We start from the raw sequence: 25596 nt of genomic DNA, 5'->3' as shown, positions 1-25596 counted from the left end.
TACTATGTTACATTAACTGTGTAGTCAGTTTGATAATGTGATCATTCACGTGATTGGTCGACTTGGTTCCTCTGATGCTGTTTCATTACAAATGAAAGGCAGATTCCTGCTAACACTTTATGAAGAATTGCCAACAAATGATGATTTTTAGGTGAGCGTAAATTATTATTATTATTTTTTTTTTTAATGTAGATTGTGAGCCCCACACAGAGCTCACAATGTACATTTTTCCCTATCAGTATGTTTTTTTTTTGGAATATGGGATGGAAATCCATGCAAACATGGGGAGAACATACAAACTCCTTGCAGATGGGTTTTTGCCCTTAGCGGGATTTGAACACCAGGACTCCAGTGCTGCAAGGCTGCAGTGCTAACCACTGAGCCACCGTGTGGCTCCTAGGAGAGCGTAAATTATGCTATTCACAACAAATGAATTATTGTCCATCATTTAATAGCTGCATATCATTCAGGAATTTTCACCTTGTGAAAAAGGTCCTTAAAGAAGACCTTTCATATCCTTGAGCATGCGGTTTTATACCGCTAGAAAGCCGACAGTGTGCTGAATTCAGAGGGGGCATTCCTTACCACCCAGCCATGACACTAAGCGGTGAGGAACACCCCACCTCCTTACAGTACTTGTCTATAGACTAGTACTGGGAACGCCTCCTCTAACAGTACTGTCAGGAGAACATTCCTAGCTAGACTGTCAGGAACGCCCTTCTGACAGTGAAGAGCAATCGGTAAATGCACCGATATCTCTTCCCCTGGGGCACACAACGGGAAAGGTGACAATACGTTGAATTCAGCGCATTGTCGGCTTTCTAGCGATATGTAAAACTGCATGTGCTTGAGGACATGAAAGGTCCTCTTTAAACTGTACATGTCTTTTCAGGTGGCTATTCAGTATAAGCTGCCATGTGGGTGTACATGAGGAATATTGACTACCCATTATATGACTTATATTCTTCAATTACTATCAGTTTGCCCCTCTGCATGCTGTATATCTAGTTTTCTCTCCTCTCTGAGTGGGTGGATGGAGAATAGTCTCTATAACTGCCTTTCTCTTATTCAGAAACAGTTCCAGGTCCATGTGGGACATACTAGTATATGGAGAGGTACTGACAGAAGATCCTGGGCCCCAGTCAAAGATCTGTAATGAGGAGCCTACATACTTTGTGTAATTTAGAATAGTAGCATATTTTATGTGCCATAGGGACATTTAAGGGGTCCTCAGGATTCAGGAACTGGTAGTGAGTTAACTGCTAACTTTGCACCCCCTATAGCTACACCACTGAGTACTCACATGTACTGATGTGAATAAAGTGATTTGGTTGTGACAGAATGTTTCTAATCAGCTCCAACATCAGCCAGAGCCTGTGGGTTTTGTCTTATCTTTAACACTTTCTACTCTCTCACCCGCCCTCCATAGACTTCTAAAGAGAGGTATCTGTGTTGTGTGATCTACAGTCCATCTTAAGACACATAGAGCAGTGAAAGGGTTTTTAGCATAGGGAGGGAAACATGGAAACCTGAGCAGAAAGAAGCCGGTCTCACTTACAGTCCTATGAAAAAGTTTGGGCACCCCTATTAATCTTAATCATTTTTAGTTCTAAATATTTTGGTGTTTATAACAGCCATTTCAGTTTGATATATCTAATAACTGATGGACACAGTAATATTTCAGGATTGAAATGAGGTTTATTGTACTAACAGAAAATGTGCAATATGCATTAAACCAAAATTTGACCGGTGCAAAAGTATGGGCACCTCAACAGAAAAGTGACATTAATATTTAGTAGATCCTCCTTTTGCAAAGATAACAGCCTCTAGTCGCTTCCTGTAGCTTTTAATCAGTTCCTGGATCCTGGATAAAGGTATTTTGGACAAACAATTCAAGTTCAGTTAAGTTAGATGGTCGCCGAGCATGGACAGCCCGCTTCAAATCATCCCACAGATGTTCAATGATATTCAGGTCTGGGGACTGGGATGGCCATTCCAGAACATTGTAATTGTTCCTCTGCATGAATGCCTGAGGATTTGGAGCGGTGTTTTGGATCATTGTCTTGCTGAAATATCCATCCCCGGCGTAACTTCAACTTCGTCACTGATTCTTGAACATTATTCTCAAGAATCTGCTGATACTGAGTGAAATCCATGCGACTCTCAACTTTAACAAGATTCCCGATGCCGGCATTGGCCACACAGCCCCAAAGCATGATGGAACCTCCACCAAATTTTACAGTGGGTAGCATGTGTTTTTCTTGGAATGCTGTTTCTTTTTGGACGCCATGCATAACGCCTTTTTTTATAACCAAACAACTCAATTTTTGTTTCCAAAATGAAGCTGCCTTGTCCAAATGTGCTTTTTCATACCTCAGGCAACTCTATTTGTGGCGTACGTGCAGAAACGGCTTCTTTCTCATCACTCTCCCATACAGCTTCTATTTGTGCAAAGTGCGCTGTATAGTTGACCGATGCACAGTGACACCATCTGCAGCAAGATGATGCTGCAGCTCTTTGGAGGTGGTCTGTGGATTGTCCTTGACTGTTCTCACCATTCTTCTTCTCTGCCTTTCTGATATTTTTCTTGGCCTGCCACTTCTGGGCTTAACAAGAACTGTCCCTGTGGTCTTCCATTTCCTTACTATGTTCCTCACAGTGGAAACTGACAGGTTAAATCTCTGAGACAACGTTTTGTATCCTTCCCCTGAACAACTATGTTGAACAATCTTTGTTTTCAGATCATTTGAGAGTTGTTTTGAGTAGCCCATGATGCCACTCTTCAGAGGAGATTCAAATAGGAGATCAACTTGCAATTGTCCACCTTAAATACCTTTTCTTATGATTGGATACATCTGGCTATGAAGTTCAAAGCTCACTGAGGTTACAAAACCAATTTTGTGCTTCAGTAAGTCAGTAAAAAGTAGTTAGGGGAATTCAAATCAATAAAATGATAAGGGTGCGCATACTTTTGCACCGGTCAAATTTTGGTTTAATGCATATTGCACATTTTCTGTTAGTACAATAAACCTCATTTCAATCCTGAAATATTACTGTGTCCATCAGTTATTAGATATATCAAACTGAAATGGCTGTTGCAAACACCAAAATATTTAGAACAAAAAATGATTAAGATTAATAGGGGTGCCCAAACTTTTTCATAGGACTGTATGTAATGTATTACACAATATCACATGTACTATTCATTTATGCAAAGTTTGTTAATTTCGTATGTGTGAATAATAATAACTGTTTTGTTAACACGTTTGTGTGTACATGATATATGTATATGTATGTATAAGGTGGGGAAATGACCCTTTTGTAACCAAATTTTTTTTATCTGAATGTTGCATAAAACTAAGACTTGATTCACTCATAGGCTAGCTCACCATTTGGGGATTCGGCCCCCCAATCTGCTTGAAAAATGCAAAGAGAAATGTGCTGCAAGTAGGACTTTTCTCTCTGCATTTTTTGATCAGAAACCTGTTCAACCCGATTATAGTCTATGGGGTCTACGGGTTTCCATTTTTCAGGTCCTCAAGTGTGCTCAAAGAACCGAAACTCGGGCACAGGTGAAAACCTACCGTAACATGTGGACTTTCAAGTTGTCCCAAGTGGTTATCCAAATATGTAACTTTTCGTGATAATTATTATTGATATGGAAAATTAATTGGCACAACATGTCTCTCTGCTTTGAATGTCCAGGTTTCCTTCAAATGTGCATTCTTGTGTATAAAGGTAGTCCTTGTATAGTAACTAGAGATGAGCGAACAGTGTTCTATCGAACACATGTTCGATCGGATATCAGGGTGTTCGCCATGTTCGAATCGAATCGAACACCACGTGGTAAAGTGCGCCAAAATTCGATTCCCCTCCCACCTTCCCTGGCGCCTTTTTTGCACCAATAACAGCGCAGGGGAGGTGGGACAGGAACTACGACACTGGGGGCATTGAAAAAAATTGGAAAAAGTCATTGGCTGCCGAAATCAGGTGACCTCCAGTTTAGACGAATAGTGGATTTCAAATCCGGGTCATATGAGAATGTGAACTTTGTGACTATGAGACAGGGATAGCTGTACAGGCAGGGATAGCTAGGGATAACCTTTATTTAGGGGGGAATGTTATTAAAAATAACTTTTTGGGGCTCTATCGGGTGTGTAATTGTGATTTTTGTGAGATAAACTTTTTCCCATAGGGATGCATTGGCCAGCGCTGATTGGCCGAATTCCGTACTCTGGCCAATCAGTGCTGGCCAATGCATTCTATTAGCTTGATGAAGCAGAGTGTGCACAAGGGTTCAAGCGCACCCTCGGCTCTGATGTAGCAGAGCCGAGGCTGCACAAGGGTTCAAGCGCACCCTCGGCTCTGATGTAGGAGAGCCGAGGGTGCACTTGAACCCTTGTGCACCCTCAGCTCTGCTACATCAGAGCCGAGGGTGCGCTTGAACCCTTGTGCACACTCTGCTTCATCAAGCTAATAGAATGCATTGGCCAGCGCTGATTGGCCAATGTATTCTATTAGCCTGATGAAGTAGAGCTGAATGTGTGTGCTAAGCACACACATTCAGCTCTACTTCATCGGGCTAATAGAATGCATTGGCCAGCGCTGATTGGCCAGAGTACGGAACTCGACCAATCAGCGCTGGCTCTGCTGGAGGAGGCGGAGTCTAAGATCGCTCCACACCAGTCTCCATTCAGGTCCGACCTTAGACTCCGCCTCCTCCGGCAGAGCCAGCGCTGATTGGCCGAATTCCGTACTCTGGCCAATCAGCACTGGCTAATGCATTGTATTGGCGTGATGAAGCAGTGCTGAATGTGTGTGCTTAGCACACACATTCAGCTCTACTTCATCGGGCTAATAGTAATACCATTAGTATTCGATCGAATACTATGGTATTCGAAATACTCGTACTCGATCGAGTACCACTCGCTGTTCGAATGTAAAAGTTTCGATGCAGTACGAACATTGATTGGCCGAATGCTATACAGTCGCCCAATCAACGCTGGTTCTTCTCCTACCTTTAGAAGACTTCTCCCTGCAGCTTATCCGCGGCATCTTCCGTCTCTTCATTCACTCTGCCAGGCATCGGCCCTGGGCAGAGCTTGTAGTGCAGGCATGCGCAGTCGGCTCTGCCTAGGCCCGATGCCTGGCAGAGTGAATTCAGAGCCGGAAGATGCTGCGGGGACGCTGCACGGAGAAGACTTCTCGGAGGATCCAGCCCGACCCTCACTCGTAGACTTGGTAAGTATAATTTGATCGAATGTTGCCTACCCCTGAAACCAGCATTTTCCCCCCATAGACTATAAAAGGGTTTGATATTCGATTCGAGTAGTCAAATATTGAGGGGCTACTCGAAACGAATATCGAACCTCGAACATTTTACTGTTTGCTCATCTCTAATTATCAAGTGTAGGGGACAGTAAGGGGCATCATACTGTGAGGGGACAGTAAAGGGAGTGCTATACTTTGTGGGGCCAGTAAAGGGGCATTATACCGCGTGGAGCAGTGCTGTATGAAGTATGACGTGGTGCAACATAGGGAGCCTGGCATTTTACTGGACAAGATAACACAGCATGCTGCACTATTTTGTTCAGATTTTTTTGATGGTGGTGGTCCCAATACAAAGGGGTCTGATGAGAAAAGTCTAATTATAGGCTCCCCAGTCACAATTTTGCTTGGAGCCCTCAAAATGATAAGTATGCACCTGCTCACATCTGAATACTAGAAATGTATTCTATAAATGGGGAGGTCGGAGGGGAGTCATGATGAGTAACAATCATTATGGCAGCTCCTTGTCTCTATGGACAGAATTGACAATTTTTCTAATTTGTGTGCTTACTAGTCAGTCAGTGCTTAAATAAGTTACCACTAACACCTTTTCAAGTGGCTGATATAGACCACCACATTTTGGGTGGGATCTAGTGGGTCATTAACTATAGAGAAGAGGCTGATGGATGGGGTATTGATGTATCTCACTATTAATGTTACTTCCACGTTTTACAAGGGAAGATAGCTGCTGGGCCTTATATCTGGGAGGACTACACTTCATGTAGAGTGGGGCACACGGCATTGTCTTCTCAGAGGATTTTTTTTTATTTCAATTATTAATTTTAGTACTATACATTATTTTTGCCATTATTACCTATATTTCCTAAATTTGCATTTCCTCATGCAATGAAGTGAACAGATTGCCTTGTCTCAAAGATCAAATGATAAAGAACATTAGTTTTTCCCAGGAACGTGAAATCATCTTTTACAGAAAACAGAGGTGAGGGAAATATTTATGGTAATGTATGATGAGTAAGTAAGCCTCTGCATGCCTAAAGCTCTCACATGGCAATAATCTTCAAATCTAATATATTTAGAGCAGACAAATATTTTCACTTGTATGATTCCTTAATGCAGCACATTCTGTGCACTTCGTGTCACTCAGTAGTAGCTGTAACTTCAATTACATTTCATTTAAGGAACATTTCTACTGTAACCAAATGTAATCTCTATGGATTACATTTAGTTATAGAACAGCAGAAAGGTATTGGTAAAAATTACCATGCACTATTACCAACACTGCACAGTAGTAGCGATTGAGAGGGATATTCCTAACCTGTGGTGACTTTTATATGTGACCGTATTGGACATAATTATATTTCTAAACTTCAATGGTTTTATATAAATTGCACTTCACAATATCCTTCAGAGGAAAACTTGCAGAAAATACTCATGACTTTAATGGTACAGTCAACTATTTACGAGCCAGAACCTTTTTGATGTTCGGAAATTTTGCTCTTAAACGTTATAGGGAGTATTACGAAAACTGGAGTAAAAGCCATATGTCATAACGGTCCCATTGTTCACCTGTGTGGTGGTCAGCTTCAGTCTTTGATGATTTTCCTGAAGTGGGGACATGCTGTACACTCACGTAACCACTGAAGACAATCATTGACCTCGCACAATGAGGCTGGTATGTATGACACGATTGGTTAGTATTAGTTCACATTGGTTCGCATTAGTCACTTGGGTGTATAGCAACTCACTGGAATGCTATAGGATGTATCAGGCAAATAAAGGTTCTACTTAATTGAATAGTATTTGTTCCCTTCAGGCTAATGCTTACCAATTCCTGCAAAAACATTTGAAAATATACGGGAATCATTTAAAGAATAATCAAACTTTTATTCATTTTTCATAACTCAATAATACAGGCAAAGGGAGCACATTATACTATGGTCATGGGGGCTCTGAGGAGCACTATACTGTCGGAAAGTTATGGGGAACATATACTGTGGAGGCTCTGATGAACATATACTGTGGAGGCTCTGATGAACATATACTGTGGGGGAGTCCTGGGGAACATATACTGTGGGGGAGTCCTGGGGAACATATACTGTGGGGGAATCCTTGGGGACATATACTGTGGGGGAGTCCTGGGGAACATATACTGTGGGGGAATTCTTGGGGACATATACTGTGGGGGAGTCCTGGGGAACATATACTGTGGGGGAGCCCTGGGGAACATATACTGTGGGGGAATCCTGGGGAACATATACTGTGGGGGAATCCTTGGGGACATATACTGTGGGGGAGTCCTGGGGAACATATACTGTGGGGGCTCTGATGAACATATACTGTGGGGGAGTCCTGGGGAACATATACTGTGGGGGAATTCTTGGGGACATATACTGTGGGGGAATCCTGGGGAACATATACTGTGGGGGAATCCTGGGGAACATATACTGTGGGGGAATCCTTGGGGACATATACTGTGGGGGAGTCCTGGGGAACATATACTGTGGGGGAATCCTTGGGAACATATACTGTGGGGGTCCCTTCACTATTGACTTCACACGCCATCTGTTTTATAGTAGCAGTGCAATGTTATTACAGGTTGTAATTACATTGTATGGTCACTATAAAACAGTGAATGTGCTCTGCATTTTTCCATATTTTTCTGGCAGACCCCTTTATAGTCTATGGGTTCTGTGGGTTTCCGTGGTTAACCACTTTTAAAGTGGATTAGGTTTCTATTTCTCGGGTCCCCAAGTGGATCTGAGGTATGGGAAGCCAAATGCAGGTGTGAACCTAGCATAAGGTTACAGATCTGACAAGTACTGATGTTAAAGTAACAATCTAATTCTAAAGATCATTCGAATATTTTTTAAATTATTTTAAATTAAGTTATCTAGAGGTTTACTAAAGTTCACACTGAAATTAACCAATATACAGTATTCATTTGGTTAACCCTTAAATATACAACTGTTATTCTTCTCTGTAAAATGGCTGAGTGGTATAGTAGGTAACATGGAAGTTAGAGCAGTGCAATGTCTGAGTGGTATAGTAGATGACATAGAAGTTAGAGCTGTACAATGATTTAGTGGTATAGTATATAACATGGAAGTTAGAGCTGTACAATGACAGAGTGGTATAGTAGATAACATGAAAGATAGACCTGTACATTGACTGAGTGGTATAGTAGATGACATGGAAGTTAGAGCTATACAATGACTGAGTGGTATAGCAGATAACATGGAAGTTAGAGCTATACAATGACTGAGTGGTATAGCAGATAACATGGAAGTTAGAGTCTCACTCATGGAACCACAGTGATCAGTGTTTATGCCACGTTTCAATGGTGAATGGAGGACATTGAGCTTTAGTGCTATATTGCTAATCCTTTCTAAACCTTTTCCTCCCATCATCTGGCTTTAGATTCATAATTTTTGTCTGTCATTATGATTTAGTAGACCTATGTAATTCAATGTGACTTGTATGGAAAACGGAGGGAAAGGAAGGTCAAATGTAAAATGTCCATCATTTCCTTACTCATACATCCTTATTACAGTTCCCTGTAGAAAAAATACAGATACTACATGAATGTTCAGAACTCATTGGAGTAAAGTAGTAAAACTAGAGATGAGCGAACAGTAAAATGTTTGATATTCGTTTTGAGTAGCCCCGCAATATTCGACTACTCGAATCGAATATCGAATCCTATTGTACTCTATGGGGGAAAAATGCTCGTTTCAGGGGTAGGCAACATTTGATCAAATAGAACTTACCAAGTCCACTAGTGAGGGTCGGGCTGGATTCTCCGAGAAGACTTCTCCGTGCAGCGTCCCCACGGCATCTTACGGCTCTGAATTCACTCTGCCAGGCACCGGGCCTGGGCAGAGCCGACTGCGCATGTCCGCACTACAAGAAAATGTCCGCTTACAGTCAAAGCGGACATTTTCTTGTAGTGCGGGCATGCGCAGTCAGCTCTACCCAAGCCTGATGCCTGGCAGAGTGAATTCAGAGCCGGAAGACGCTGCGGGGATGCTGCGCGGAGAAGACTTCTAAAGGTAGGAGAAGAACCAGCATTGATTGGCCGACTGTATAGCATTTGGCCAATCAATGCTGGTTCTGCATTGAATTTTTCCATTCGAATATCGAGTAGTATTTGATCGAGTACGAGTATTTCGAATACTGTAGTATTTGATCGAATACCTACTCGATTGAATACTACTCGCTCATCTCTAAGTAAAACCTAGCTGTGTCCAGTGCCAACTTGGGCTAAATATACAGCACTTCCACAGATGCAGTGTAACTGTACTGTATAACACAGACTGTATATTCATAAAGCATTGATGTAAAGTTGATATATGAGTTCCCTGATATCCAGGTATAGTGAAGAAATTCTCCGTTTTATAATGGCAGATAATATATGGGATGATGTAACTTTATCACAGACAGTTTGTATAATCATAAACTGAAAGGTGACTTCTAATATTCACACTCTATAAATATAAATTCATGTTGGCTCACCAGTGTATGTTAATATGCATTTGTGTATAGTACTACTGTATGTATGCTCATTAACAAGCTCGTTTTCAGTATCCTAGTTAACATGAATCCCTAAAACCAACATCAGCTGAACTGATCTGATTCATGTACTAATGAGATGGGGTCATTAAACACATAATGAGCTAATCTCAGTCTCAACCAATTCAGAACAGTAAACGCTTGTATTTAGGGAACTAAAATATAATCAAAGAGTAAAAATGACCTAAAATGATAAGAACAAAAAAATAATAAATTCTAAATAAGTCATTGTTGATTATTAGAGATGAGAGAACACTAAAATGTTCGAGGTTCGAAATTCGAATCGAACAGCCGCTCACTGTTCGTGTGTTCGAACGGGTTTCGAACCCCATTATAGTCTGTGGGGAACATATACTCGTTAAGGGGGAAACCCAAATCCGTGTCTGGAGGGTCACCAAGTCCACTATGACACCCCAGGAAATGATGCCAACACCTCTGGAATGACACTGGGACAGCAGGGGAAGCATGTCTGGGGGCATCTAACACACCAAAGACCCTCTATTACCCCAACATCACAGCCTAACAACTACACACTTTACACACTCAATACCACCTCTCTGACAGTAGGAAAACACCTTGAAACATGTGTATTTGGCACTTGCAGTGAGGAGAGCTTGTCACCAGCAGTGAATTTGGCCCTTGTAGTAAGTTGAGGTTGGCACCAACATTTGTTTTGAAAATCAGGGTGGATTGAGCCTCTAACCAGCAGAGTTTGGGCAAATTCATGGTGGAGGGAGCCTCTAAAAACCCCAGTTTGGACCAATTCATGGTGGAGGGAGACTCTAAAAACCCCAGTTTGGACCAATTCATGGTGGAGGGAGCCTCTAAAAACCCCAGTTTGGACCAATTCATGGTGGAGGGAGCCTCTAAAAACCCCAGTTTGGACCAATTCATGGTGGAGGGAGCCTCTAAAAACCCCAGTTTGGACCAATTCATGGTGGAGGGAGCCTCTAAAAACCCCAGTTTGGACCAATTCATGGTGGAGGGAGCCTCTAAAAACCCCAGTTTGGACCAATTCATGGTGGAGGGAGCCTCTAAAAACCCCAGTTTGGACCAATTCATGGTGGAGGGAGCCTCTAAAAACCCCAGTTTGGACCAATTCATGGTGGAGGGAGCCTCTAAAAACCCCAGTTTGGACCAATTCATGGTGGAGGGAGCCTCTAAAAACCCCAGTTTGGACCAATTCATGGTGGAGGGAGCCTCTAAAAACCCCAGTTTGGACCAATTCATGGTGGAGGGAGCCTCTAAAAACCCCAGTTTGGACCAATTCATGGTGGAGGGAGCCTCTAAAAACCCCAGTTTGGACCAATTCATGGTGGAGGGAGCCTCTAAAAACCCCAGTTTGGACCAATTCATGGTGGAGGGAGCCTCTAAAAACCCCAGTTTGGACCAATTCATGGTGGAGGGAGCCTCTAAAAACCCCAGTTTGGACCAATTCATGGTGGAGGGAGTCTCTAAAAACCCCAGTTTGGACCAATTCATAGTGGAGGGAGCCTCTAAACAGCCCAGTTTGGGCAAATTCATGGTGGAGGGAGCCTCTAAAAACCCCAGTTTGGACCAATTCATGGTGGAGGGAGCCTCTAAAAACCCCAGTTTGGACCAATTCATGGTGGAGGGAGCCTCTAAAAAACCCAGTTTGGACCAATTCATGGTGGAGGAAGCCTCTAAAAACCTCAGTTTGGACCAATTCATGGTGGAGGGAGCCTCTAAAAACCCCAGTTTGGACCAATTCATGGTGGAGGGAGCCTCTAAAAACCCCAGTTTGGACCAATTCATGGTGGAGGGAGCCTCTAAACAGCCAAGCTATGGGAAGTTCATGGTGGAGGGAGCCTCTAAAAACCCCAGTTAGGCCAAATTCATGGTGGAGGGAGCCTCTAACCAGCCCAGTTTGGACAAATTCATGGTGGAGGGAGCCTCTAAAAACCCCAGTTTAGACCAATTCATGGTGGAGGGAGCCTCTAAAAACCCCAGTTTGGACCAATTCATGGTGGAGGGAGCCTCTAAACAGCCCAGTTTGGGCAAATTCATGGTGGAGGGAGCCTCTAAAAACCCCAGTTTGGACCAATTCATGGTGGAGGGAGCCTCTAAAAACCCCAGTTTGGACCAATTCATGGTGGAGGGAGCCTCTAACCAGCCCAGTTTGGGCAAATTCATGGTGGAGGGAGCCTCTAAAATCCCCAGTTTGGACCAATTCATGGTGGAGGGAGCCTCTAAAAACCCCAGTTTGGACCAATTCATGGTGGAGGGAGCCTCTAAAAACCCCAGTTTGGACCAATTCATGGTGGAGGGAGCCTCTAAAAACCCCAGTTTGGACCAATTCATGGTGGAGGGAGCCTCTAAAAACCCCAGTTTGGACCAATTCATGGTGGAGGGAGCCTCTAAAAACCCCAGTTTGGACCAATTCATGGTGGAGGGAGCCTCTAAAAACCCCAGTTTGGACCAATTCATGGTGGAGGGAGCTTCTAAAAACCCCAGTTTGGACCAATTCATGGTGGAGGGAGCCTCTAAAAACCCCAGTTTGGACCAATTCATGGTGGAGGGAGCCTCTAAAAACCCCAGTTTGGACCAATTCATGGTGGAGGGAGCCTCTAAAAACCCCAGTTTGGACCAATTCATGGTGGAGGGAGCCTCTAAAAACCCCAGTTTGGACCAATTCATGGTAGAGGGAGCCTCTAAAAACCCCAGTTTGGACCAATTCATGGTGGAGGGAGCCTCTAAAAACCCCAGTTTGGACCAATTCATGGTGGAGGGAGTCTCTAAAAACCCCAGTTTGGACCAATTCATGGTGGAGGGAGCCTCTAAACAGCCCAGTTTGGGCAAATTCATGGTGGAGGGAGCCTCTAAAAACCCCAGTTTGGACCAATTCATGGTGGAGGGAGCCTCTAAAAACCCCAGTTTGGACCAATTCATGGTGGAGGGAGCCTCTAAAAAACCCAGTTTGGACCAATTCATGGTGGAGGGAGCCTCTAAAAACCTCAGTTTGGACCAATTCATGGTGGAGGGAGCCTCTAAAAACCCCAGTTTGGACCAATTCATGGTGGAGGGAGCCTCTAAAAACCCCAGTTTGGACCAATTCATGGTGGAGGGAGCCTCTAAACAGCCAAGCTATGGGAAGTTCATGGTGGAGGGAGCCTCTAAAAACCCCAGTTAGGCCAAATTCATGGTGGAGGGAGCCTCTAACCAGCCCAGTTTGGACAAATTCATGGTGGAGGGAGCCTCTAAAAACCCCAGTTTAGACCAATTCATGGTGGAGGGAGCCTCTAAAAACCCCAGTTTGGACCAATTCATGGTGGAGGGAGCCTCTAAACAGCCCAGTTTGGGCAAATTCATGGTGGAGGGAGCCTCTAAAAACCCCAGTTTGGACCAATTCATGGTGGAGGGAGCCTCTAAAAACCCCAGTTTGGACCAATTCATGGTGGAGGGAGCCTCTAACCAGCCCAGTTTGGGCAAATTCATGGTGGAGGGAGCCTCTAAAATCCCCAGTTTGGACCAATTCATGGTGGAGGGAGCCTCTAAAAACCCCAGTTTGGACCAATTCATGGTGGAGGGAGCCTCTAAAAACCCCAGTTTGGACCAATTCATGGTGGAGGGAGCCTCTAAAAACCCCAGTTTGGACCAATTCATGGTGGAGGGAGCCTTTAACCAGCAGAGTTGGGGGAAATCAGGGTGGAGGGAGCCTCTAACCAGCAGAGTTGGGGGAAATCATGGTGGAGGGAGCCTCTAAAAACCCCAGTTTGGACCAATTCATGGTGGAGGGAGCCTCTAAAACCCCCAGTTTGGACCAATTCATGGTGGAGGGAGCCTCTAACCAGCAGAGTTGTGGGAAATCAGGGTGGAGGGAGCCTCTAACCAGCAGAGTTGTGGGAAAGCAGGGTGGAGGGAGCCTCTAACCAGCAGAGTTGTGGGAAAGCAGGGTGGAGGGAGCCTCTAACCAGCAGAGTTGTGGGAAAGCAGGGTGGAGGGAGCCTCTAACCAGCAGAGTTGGGGGAAATCAGGGTGGAGGGAGCCTCTAACCAGCAGAGTTGGGGGAAATCAGGGTGGAGGGAGCCTAGTATTAGCAGAATTGTGCAACGCTTATGGTGGATGAGTATGAGGATGCAGAGGAATTGGAGAGGTTGAGCACAGACATGGACTTTCATGTTGGGGTGCTTTACACAGGTGGGCACAAAAATGAAGGCTCTATCCAGTGGTGGTTCATTTTTATCAAAGTGAGCCGGTCGGCACTCTCAGCTGACAGACGGGTGCGCTTGTCAGTGATGATGCCACCGGCTGCACTGAACACCCTCTCAGATAGGACGCTGGCGGCAGGACAGGACAGCACCTCCAAGGCATATAGGGCAAGTTCAAGCCACAGGTCCAACTTCGACACCCAATACGTGTAGGGCGCAGAGGGGTCGGAGAGGACAGGGCTGTGGTCGGAAAGGTATTCCCGCAACATGCGCCTATACTTCTCACGCCTGGTGACACTAGGACCCTCCGTGGCGGCACTTTGGCGAGGGGGTGCCATCAAGGTGTCCCAGACCTTAGACAGTGTGCCCCTCGTTTGTGTGGACCGGTGAGAACTTGGTCGCCTACTGGAGGAACTGCCCTCCCTGCCGCCAAGGTCACATGCTGGAAACATCTCCATCATATTCTGCACCAATTGCTTGTGGCAAGCATTGATCTGCTGCTCAACCACTCTATTCAACATCTGAAACGTTGAGTTCCAGCGTGTGGGGACGTCGCACAAAAGCCGGTGTTGTGGCACATGCAGGCGTTGCTGGAGAGATTTTAAGCTAGCAGCGGCTACTGTCGACTTGCGAAAGTGGGCGCACATGCGCCGCACTTTCACCAGTAGCTCTGGAACATTGGGGTAGCTCTTTAGGAAACGTTGCACCACTAGGTTGAAGACGTGGGCCAGGCATGGAACATGTTGGAGTCTGGCAAGCTCCAGAGCTGCTACCAGGTTCCGGCCGTTATCACAAACGACCATGCCTGGGCCCAGGTGCAGCGGCTCAAACCATATTGCCGTCTCATCGAGGAGGGCATCCCTCACCTCGGAGGCAGTGTGCTGTCTGTCCCCCAAGCTAATCAGCTTCAGCACGGCCTGCTGACGTCTACCAACGCCAGTGCTGCAACGTTTCCAACTCGTAGCTGGGGTCAATCTAACAGCGGAGGGCGAGGCGGTGGCGGAGGAGGAGGCGGTGGCGGAGGAGGAGGCGGTGGAGGAGGAGGAGGAGGGGGGTGTTCTTCTCGTGTCCCTGCCAGGAATGTTAGGCGGGGAGACGAGGTACACCGTGCCAGTTTGGGAAGCAGTCCCAGCCTCAACTACATTCACCCAGTGTGCCGTCAGTGAAATGTAGCGTCCCTGTCCGCATGCACTTGTCCACGCGTCGGTGGTCAAGTGGACCTTTGTGCAAAGCGCGGAACTAAGGGCCCGCCTAATGTTGAGTAACACGTGCTGGTGCAAGGCGGGGACGCCACACCGGGAGAAGTAGTGACGGCTAGGGACGGCATAGCGAGGTGCCGCAGTTGCCATCAGGTCCAGGAAGGCGGGAGTTTCAACAAGCCGGAACGCCAACATCTCCTGGGCCAGCAGTTTAGCAATGTTGGCGTTCAAGGCTTGCGCGTGTGGGTGGTTAGCAGTGTATTTCTGCCGCCGCTCCAATGTCTGAGAGATGGTGGGTTGTTGTAAAGAAGCGCCTGATGATGCCTTTGATGGTGCAGGAGAAGGAGATAAGACAGGAACAGGGGAGGATGAGGAAGAAGTCAACAAAGTGGCGGAGGCAGATGAAGTGGTGTCCTGGCTCGTCCTCTGGAGTGCATCGCCAGCACAGTCAGCAGTGGCAGTGGCAGAGGCAGAGGCAGAGGCAGTGGCAGTGGCGTGAACGGCAGGCGGCCTTTGTCCTGCCGTTGCTGCCTGCCACTGATTCCAGTGCTTGGATTCCAAATGACGGCGCATTGAAGTGGTGGACAGGTTGCGCTTCTCAGAGCCCCTAATCAATTTCGGGAGGCAAATTGTGCAAACAACACTATATCTGTCCTCGGTGCATTCCTTGAAAAAACTCCACACCTTCGAGAAACGTGCCCTCGAGGTGGGAGTTTTTCGGGGCTGGGTACGAACTGGAACATCTTGAGAGATTCCGGGTGTGGCCTGGCTTCGCCTAAGCTGCTGACCTCTGCCTCTGCCTCTAGCTACCCTTTTTGGTGCTGCACCTGCCTCAACATCCACAATACTTTCCCCGCTTGACATCCCCCCTGTCCAGGTCGGGTCAGTGTCCTCATCATCCACCATTTCCTCTTCCAACTCCTGTCTCATCTCATCCTCCCGCACAATGCGCAGGTCAACTGGATGCCCTGACGGCAACTGCGTCACATCATCGTCGATGAGGGTGGGTTGCTGGTCATCCACCACCAAATCGAACGGAGATGGAGGAGACTCTAGTGTTTGAGCATCTGGACACAGATGCTCCTCTGTTAGGTTCGTGGAATCGCGACGTGGAGGGGCAGGTTGAGGGACAATGAAAGGAGCGGAGAACAGCTCTGGGGAGCAGGGACAGTTGGGGTTATTGTACTGTGAAGCTTGGGAATTTTGGGAGGAAGGAGGACAAGACTGTTGGGAAATAGGAGGAGAGGAGGCAGAGTCTGACTGGCTGCTGGACCATGTGCTGTAAGCGTTATCCGACAGCCATTGCAAGACCTGTTCCTGGTTCTCGGGCCTACTAAGGTTTGTACCCTGCAGTTTAGTTAATGAGGCAAGCAACCCTGGCACTGTGGAGTGGCGCAATGCTTGCTGCCCCACAAGAGTAGGCACGGGACGCCCTGTGGCTTCACTGCTACCTTGCTCCCCAGAACCATTCCCCCGACCTCGCCCACGGCCTCGTCCACGTCCCTTTCCGGGAGCCTTGCGCATTTTGAATTCCCAGTCAGAAACTGGCACTATATAGCAGTAGCAAGAAATGAGGGTATTTGTAAACCCAATATATTCTTTGAATTCCCAGTCAGACAATGGCACTATATACCAGTAGCAAAAATTGTGGGTGCACGTAACCCCAATATATTCTTTGAATTCCCAGTCAGAAACTGGCACTATATGGCAGTAGCAAGAAATGAGGGTATTTGTAACCCCAATATATTCTTTGAATTCCCAGTCAGACAATGGCACTATATAACAGTAGCAAAAATTGTGGGTGCACGTAACCCCAATATATTCTTTGAATTACCAGTCAGAAACTGGCACTATATGGCGGTAGCAAGAAATGAGGGTATTTGTAACCCCAATATATTCTTTGAATTCCCAGTCAGACAATGGCACTATATACCAGTAGCAAAAATTGTGGGTGCACGTAACCCCAATATATTCTTTGAATTACCAGTCAGAAACTGGCACTATATGGCGGTAGCAAGAAATGAGGGTATTTGTAACCCCAATATATTCTTTGAATTCCCAGTCAGACAATGGCATTATATAGCAGTAGCAAAAATTGTGGGTGCACGTAACCCCAATATATTCTTTGAATTCCCAGTCAGAAACTGGCACTATATGGCAGTAGCAAGAAATGAGGGTATTTGTAACCCCAATATATTCTTTGAATTCCCAGTCAGACAATGGCACTATATACCAGTAGCAAAAATTGTGGGTGCACGTAACCCCAATATATTCTTTGAATTCCCAGTCAGAAACTGGCACTATATGGCAGTAGCAAGAAATGAGGGTATTTGTAACCCCAATATATTCTTTGAATTCCCAGTCAGACAATGGCACTATATACCAGTAGCAAAAATTGTGGGTGCACGTAACCCCAATATATTCTTTGAATTCCCAGTCAGACAATGGCACTGTATAGCAGTAGCAAAAATTGTGGGTGCATGTAACCCCAATATATACTTTGAATTCCCAGTCAGACAATGGCACTATATAGCAGTAGCAAAAATTGTGGGTGCACGTAACCCCAATATATTCTTTGAATTCCCAGTCAGAAACTGGCACTCTATGGCAGTAGCAAGAAATGAGGGTATTTGTAACCCCAATATATTCTTTGAATTCCCAGTCAGACAATGGCACTATATACCAGTAGCAAAAATTGTGGGTGCACGTAACCCCAATATATTCTTTGAATTCCCAGTCAGACAATGGCACTATATACCAGTAGCAAAAATTGTGGGTGCACGTAACCCCAATATATTCTTTGAATTCCCAGTCAGAAACTGGCACTGTATACCAGTAGCAAAAATTGTGGGTGCACGTAACCCCAATATATTCTTTGAATTCCCAGTCAGAAACTGGCACTCTATGGCAGTAGCAAGAAATGAGGGTATTTGTAACCCCAATATATTCTTTGAATTCCCAGTCAGACAATGGCACTATTTACCAGTAGCAAAAATTTTGGGTGCACGTAACCCCAATATATTCTTTGAATTCCCAGTCAGAAACTGGCACTCTATGGCAGTAGCAAGAAATGAGGGTATTTGTAACCCCAATATATTCTTTGAATTCCCAGTCAGACAATGGCACTATATACCAGTAGCAAAAATTGTGGGTGCACGTAACCCCAATATATTCTTTGAATTCCCAGTCAGAAACTGGCACTCTATGGCAGTAGCAAGAAATGAGGGTATTTGTAACCCCAATATATTCTTTGAATTCCCAGTCAGACAATGGCACTATATACCAGTAGCAAAAATTGTGGGTGCACGTAACCCCAATATATTCTTTGAATTCCCAGTGAGAAAATGGCACTATATGGCAATAGCAAGAAATTAGGGTATTTGTAACCCCAATATATTCTTTGAATTCCCAGTCAGACAATGGCACTATATACCAGTAGCAAAAATTGTGGGTGCATGTAACCCCAATATATTCTTTGAATTCCCAGTCAAACAATGGCACTATATAGCAGTAGCAAAAATTGTGGGTGCACGTAACCCCAATATATTCTTTGAATTCCCAGTCAGAAACTGGCATTATATGGCAGTAGCAAGAAATGAGGATATTTGTAACCCCAATATATTCTTTGAATTCCCAGTCAGACAATGGCACTATATACCAGTAGCAAAAATTGTGGGTGCACGTAACCCCAATATATTCTTTGAATTCCCAGTCAGAAACTGGCACTCTATGGAAATAGCAAGAAATGAGGGTATTTGTAACCCCAATATATTCTTTGAATTCCCAGTCAGACAATGGCACTATATACCAGTAGCAAAAATTGTGGTTGCACGTAACCCCAATATATTGTTTGAATTCCCAGTCAGACAATGGCACTATATACCAGTAGCAAAAATTGTGGGTGCACGTAACCCCAATATATTCTTTGAATTCCCAGTCAGAAACTGGCATTATATGGCAGTAGCAAGAAATGAGGGTATTTGTAACCCCAATATATTCTTTGAATTCCCAGTCAGACAATGCCACTATATACCAGTAGCAAAAATTGTGGGTGCACGTAACCCCAATATATTCTTTGAATTCCCAGTCAGACAATGGCACTATATAGCAGTAGCAAAAATTGTGGGTGCACGTAACCCCAATTTATTCTTTGAATTCCCAGTCAGAAACTGGCACTATATGGCAGTAGCAAGAAATGAGGGTATTTGTAACCCCAATATATTCTTTGAATTCCCAGTCAGACAATGGCACTATATACCAGTAGCAAAAATTGTGGGTGCACGTAACCCCAATATATTCTTTGAATTCCCAGTCAGACAATGGCACTATATAGCAGTAGCAAAAATTGTGGGTGCACGTAACCCCAATTTATTCTTTGAATTCCCAGTCAGAAACTGGCACTATATGGCAGTAGCAAGAAATGAGGGTATTTGTAACCCCAATATATTCTTTGAATTCCCAGTCAGACAATGGCACTATATACCAGTAGCAAAAATTGTGGGTGCACGTAACCCCAATATATTCTTTGAATTCCCAGTCAGAAACTGGCACTCTATGGCAGTAGCAAGAAATGAGGGTATTTGTAACCCCAATATATTCTTTGAGTTCCCAGTCAGACAATGGCACTATATACCAGTAGCAAAAAATGTGGGTGCACGTAACCCCAATATATTCTTTGAATTCCCAGTCAGACAATGGCACTATATACCAGTAGCAAAAATTGTGGGTGCACGTAACCCCAATATATTCTTTGAATTCCCAGTCAGAAACTGGCACTATATGGCAGTAGCAAGAAATGAGGGTATTTGTAACCCCAATATATTCTTTGAATTCCCAGTCAGACAATGGCACTATATACCAGTAGCAAAAATTGTGGGTGCACGTAACCCCCAATATATTCTTTGAATTCCCAGTCAGACAATGGCACTATATACCAGTAGCAAAAATTGTGGGTGCACGTAACCCCAATATATTCTTTGAATTCCCAGTCAGACAATGGCACTATATAGCAGTAGCAAAAATTGTGGGTGCACGTAACCCCAATATATTCTTTGAATTCCCAGTCAGAAACTGGCACTATATGGCAGTAGCAAGAAATGAGGGTATTTGTAACCCCAATATATTCTTTGAATTCCCAGTCAGACAATGGCACTATATACCAGTAGCAAAAATTGTGGGTGCACGTAACCCCAATATATTCTTTGAATTCCCAGTCAGAAACTGGCACTCTATGGGAGTAGCAAGAAATGAGGGTATTTGTAACCCCAATATATTCTTTGAATTCCCAGTCAGACAATGGCACTATATACCAGTAGCAAAAAATGTGGGTGCACGTAACCCCAATATATTCTTTGAATTCCCAGTCAGACAATGGCACTATATACCAGTAGCAAATATTGTGGGTGCACGTAACCCCAATATATTCTTTGAATTCCCAGTAAGAAACTGGCATTATATGGCAGTAGCAAGAAATGAGGGTATTTGTAACCCCAATATATTCTTTGAATACCCAGTCAGACAATGGCACTATATACCAGTAGCAAAAATTGTGGGTGCACGTAACCCCAATATATTCTTTGAATTCCCAGTCAGACAATGGCACTATATACCAGTAGCAAAAATTGTGGGTGCACGTAACCCCATTATATTCTTTGAATTCCCAGTCAGACAATGGCACTATATAGCAGTAGCAAAAATTGTGGGTGCACGTAACCCCAATATATTCTTTGAATTCCCAGTCAGAAACTGGCACTATATACCAGTAGCAAAAATTGTGGGTGCACGTAACTCCAATATATTCTTTGAATTCCCAGTCAGACAATGGCACTATATAGCAGTAGCAAAAATTGTGGGTGCACGTAACCCCAATATATTCTTTGAATTCCCTGTCAGAAACTGGCACTATATGGCAGTAGCAAGAAATGAGGGTATTTGTAACCCCAATATATTCTTTGAATTCCCAGTCAGACAATGGCACTATATACCAGTAGCAAAAATTGTGGGTGCACGTAACCCCAATATATTCTTTGAATTCCCAGTCAGACAATGGCACTATATGGCAGTAGCAAAAATAGTGGGTGTATATAGCCCCAATTCTATTGCTTGGGGACTTGCAGGGTATTTCTGAGGTGAAGGTGGGGGGGGGCACACCGTTGGAAGGGGGATTTGGGGTGTATATATGGGGTATACAGGAATACACTGTCAGTGTATTCCATTCAGGATCCTGGGAAAGCTGGGTTGCGGCGATTGAGCCCGTCAGTGCCATGTTACACTGACAAGCTTCTCCCTGGAATTTAGCTCTTATAAGAGCTGTTGGTTGTCTTCTCCTTCCTAACCTAGCCTGTCCCTGCCTACCTAGAATCTAACCCCTAGCTAACTGGACGGAAACCTCCGTCCCTGGTGAATTGCAAGCTCAGAATGACGCGAACCTGGGCGGCGCTGTTCTTTTAAATTAGAGGTCACATGTTTTCGGCAGCCAATGGGTTTTGCCTACTTTTCTCAACGTCACCGGTGTCGTAGTTCCTGTCCCACCTACCCTGCGCTGTTATTGGAGCAAAAAAGGCGCCAGGGAAGGTGGGAGGGGAATCGAGTAATGGCGCACTTTACCACGCGGTGTTCGATTCGATTCGAACATGCCGAACTGCCTAATATCCGATTGAACATGAGTTCGATAGAACACTGTTCGATCATCTCTATTGATTATATAACTTTGTCAAGGAAAGGTGGAGGAGGTCATATGTAAAGACTGAGGGTAAGTCATCTGCCCCCTGCTAATGTGTCCTACAAAGTAATCACTGAGATGTCTCTATGTAATGGGGCTTACTAACAACTCAAACTTCTCTGTACAGGAACAGGCTAAGTTTTGAAAGCAATGATTTTACATATTTTTTATCTTTTGCCATTACTATTGAATTTATTAATGTATTACGTATTGCTTTTTATCCTCTTGGGGAAGGGTAATCTGAGATTTTATGTGTGATATTTTTAATATAAATACTTTAAAATTGTGTGTCTGCTTTAAAATCACCATTAATGAAATGAAATTGCTTTTACATTTGCATTGCAGCTATATTAGTACACTACTCACTATCACTTATTTGCTGAATTTTGCCTAATGGTTCACCTGCATTTTAATGTCTTTGGCAACTTCCTTTTAAAAAAATGACAGAATATGCCGATGTAATTCACAAAGGGTACAATTACTACAGCCCGTAGCCATAGAAAATGAAGAGTCCACAGGATCGTACAATAAATAAATGACTAGAGATGAACAAAACCTACAATGCACAGTTGACCTGAAAGGGTAGAGTAAATTTGTAAATGTGTAGCCCCAGGACCCACAATAAATATAGACGCTATAATATCCTGTTGCTCTATTTCTCTTGCTATTTAATAAGTAGAATATTTCCTTTTATGACCATAATTTCTACTGACTTCTTGCAACCAATTTTTTTTTTGGAGTCCATTTTCAAAAAATAAGTCGTATGTATCAAAACCCTCTGAAGAGTGATTTACAGTCTTTTAATATTTTGCAGTCAGTTTGTGTTTATGGTGGAGGAGACATAGGGCCTATTGCAACTTTTTCACCCTAGGATCCAGATAGCTATAAGGATCATTGTAACTTTTAGAGATGAGCGAACAGTAAAATATTCGATATTCGTTATTCGTTTCAAATAGCAGCTCAATATTCGACTATTCGATCGAATATCGATCCGCATTATAGTCTATGGGGGAAAATGCTTCGTTTCAGGGGAAACCACCACTCGACTCAGGAGGGTCACCAAGTCCACTATGACACCTCAGCAACTGATGCCAGCACCTCTGCAATGCAACTGGGACAGCAGGGGAAGCATGCCTGGGGGCATCTAACAAGCCCAAGTCACAGTTTTACCCCACCATCATAGCCAACGATTGGAATCGAATACCTCGAATGGCCTGATATTCGATTGAATAGCTACTCGATCGAATAGTGTTCGCTCATCTCTGGTAACTTTGCCACCCTAAGATCAACATAGATATAGGGATCATTGTAACTTTGTTGCTCCAGGATTCACATACTCCTCGGCCTTATAATATCGTTTATAATGGAGCAGTCATAAGGCACATTATAACTATGTCACCCTAGGATACACATAGACATTAGGTTCATTGTAACTTTGTAAGATTCACATAATCCTTGGCCTTATAATATCATGTTGTGTTTATGGTGGAGCAGACATATGGGCCATTGTAACTTTGTCACCCTAGCATCCACACAGACATTGGGTTCTTTGTAATTTTGTAGCTTCAAGGTTCACATAATCCTTGGCCTTATAATATCATGTTGCTCCATTCCTTATGCAAAGGATCTCAGTAAGTGGAATATTTCCTTTTACAATCATATTTTGATAATTACATCTTGTAACCAGTTGATGGAATATAAAATAATCTTTATATATCAAAAATCATAACAAAATCATGTCTCTGTAAGCTTGGTCGCCTCATAGCATTTTTTTTATGGTCAGTTCATTCTTAAGCATATTTTACAAAAGAAAAAAAGAATAACCCTCCTTATATCACAATTTTTTGATACACAAGGAATGATTTTCAGTCTGCTGAGAAAGTTAAGGTTATATTCCCTTAATGTTTAGACTCATATGTAGCGGTATATGAAATGTTAATAAAATAAAAGCCACAGTGAAATAACTTTCTTGGAATGTTGAATTTGTTATATTTTTCCACTTACATTCTAGAGACTTTTACAGTACAAAGAAGGTTAAGACTGGAAAATGTGGATTGGTATTTGTGAGTAGGGAACTAAAATATGTGATAATGCAAACCTTTGTGAGACAAGGGACTTCTGTTAGGACAAGCATGTCTTATATTTGTTGGTTATTTAATAAATTGGAAGTGTCTTGGACTTTTACACAAATGAGAAAGAATGGCATATGAGAAACAGCATGTAATCTTTACATTTTTACAATGTTAGCATTTTGCCTCAAAAGACAATACCTACCGTATTTTTCGGACTATAAGACGCACCCAGGTTTTAGAGGAGAAAAATAGGGGAAAAAAATTTTTCAGGCAAAAAATGGTAAAATATTTAATGTATGGGAGTTGTAGTTTTGGAACAGCTGCAAGGCCACATTCTGCCATGAGTAAGGGGCTAATGCCCTGAAACGCGTAGGAAACTAACGCTGGTTCATCTATGCTTTGAGCACGTCTATTTTTTCACCATGCTGTAAGTGTTGTTTTCATATTTTTCAAGTTTTTTGCACTGGTCTTCTGTTTTTGTCAATTTATTTTAATCATGGACATTAAAGGAATATTTTAATTCTGGATACCAATTGGAGTGCCGACTTCTATTCTTTGTTTTTCTGTATGCATTGCCTGGACCGGGAGGTATGAAGCCTTGAGCACCCAAGGAGAGTATTTCCAAAGCATCGTATACCATATAAGCACTTTTTACGAGGGCTGTGTTCATCTTTTTCACATGTTTCTACATTGACAGGTGACCCTGCAGCTGTACGGGGATGTATAGGGCGTTTTTTTGTGGGGCCAGGTGTACTTTTTAGTTATACCATTTTGGGAAATGTTTATTGCTTAGATCACCTATTATTTAATTCAGAGGCAAAACAGAGAGAAAAACCCTGCGGTTTAGCACTTTTGATTTTGACGTTCACTGTACATAAAAATATTAGTAGACCGGGCATTTTCAGACACAGGGATACCTAATGTGTATGTTTCACAGTAATGTTATACTTTTATATGTATTCTAGGGAAAGGAGGTGAACTTTTATTTTTTATTATATTTTTTTTTGTGGTTTTTTTTTTTTTTTTTACTATTTTATTATCCCCCGCCTAGGGGGCTTGAACCTGCAATCATTTGATTGCAAGTCCCATAGACGGCAATACAAGTGTATTGCCGTCTATGGGAGATTCTATACATTACTATCGCGGAGTGTCATAGACCAGCTGCGATAGTAATATATATCTATGACAAGCCTCGGAGCCTTCATTAGGCTCCCAGCTGTCATCGGAACAGGTCGGCTCCTGCGGCCTCGCCGTGCAGGAGCCGGCCTGCATCACTAAAGGTATGGGGCCGGAGGGGACCGGCCCCGGGGCTAACTAACTGCTGGGACCTGCGGAGGAGGAGCGGATTTACAGCATGCCACTGCTGGTTTTCTTCAGCGGCAAGAGCGTGGCAATCTGCAGACCCCGGCAGCTAAGACACTCCCCGGCATCTGCTGTAATAGACCGGCAGATGCCGGGGACTGTCTTAGCTGCCGGGGCCTGCAGATTGTCACGCTCCTGCCGCTGCAGAAAACCAACGGTGGCAGTAGCGCGGCCATGCTGCAAATCCGCTCCTCCCCCCACATTCGGACTATAAG

General features: G+C 43.9%; 1 protein-coding gene across 2 annotated transcripts in view; it reads left to right on the top strand.

The window, feature by feature from the left end:
* The window catches only part of FSTL5 (follistatin like 5), a 530583-nt gene that overhangs the window by 75057 nt on the left and 429930 nt on the right, over positions 1-25596 (top strand). The gene's annotated exons all lie outside the window — the stretch shown is intronic.

This window comes from Leptodactylus fuscus, chromosome 1 (assembly GCF_031893055.1).
Source record: "Leptodactylus fuscus isolate aLepFus1 chromosome 1, aLepFus1.hap2, whole genome shotgun sequence".
Lineage (NCBI taxonomy): Eukaryota > Metazoa > Chordata > Amphibia > Anura > Leptodactylidae > Leptodactylus > Leptodactylus fuscus.
Note: the sequence above shows the minus strand (reverse complement) of the source record. Positions and strands in the feature narration are given on the sequence as shown.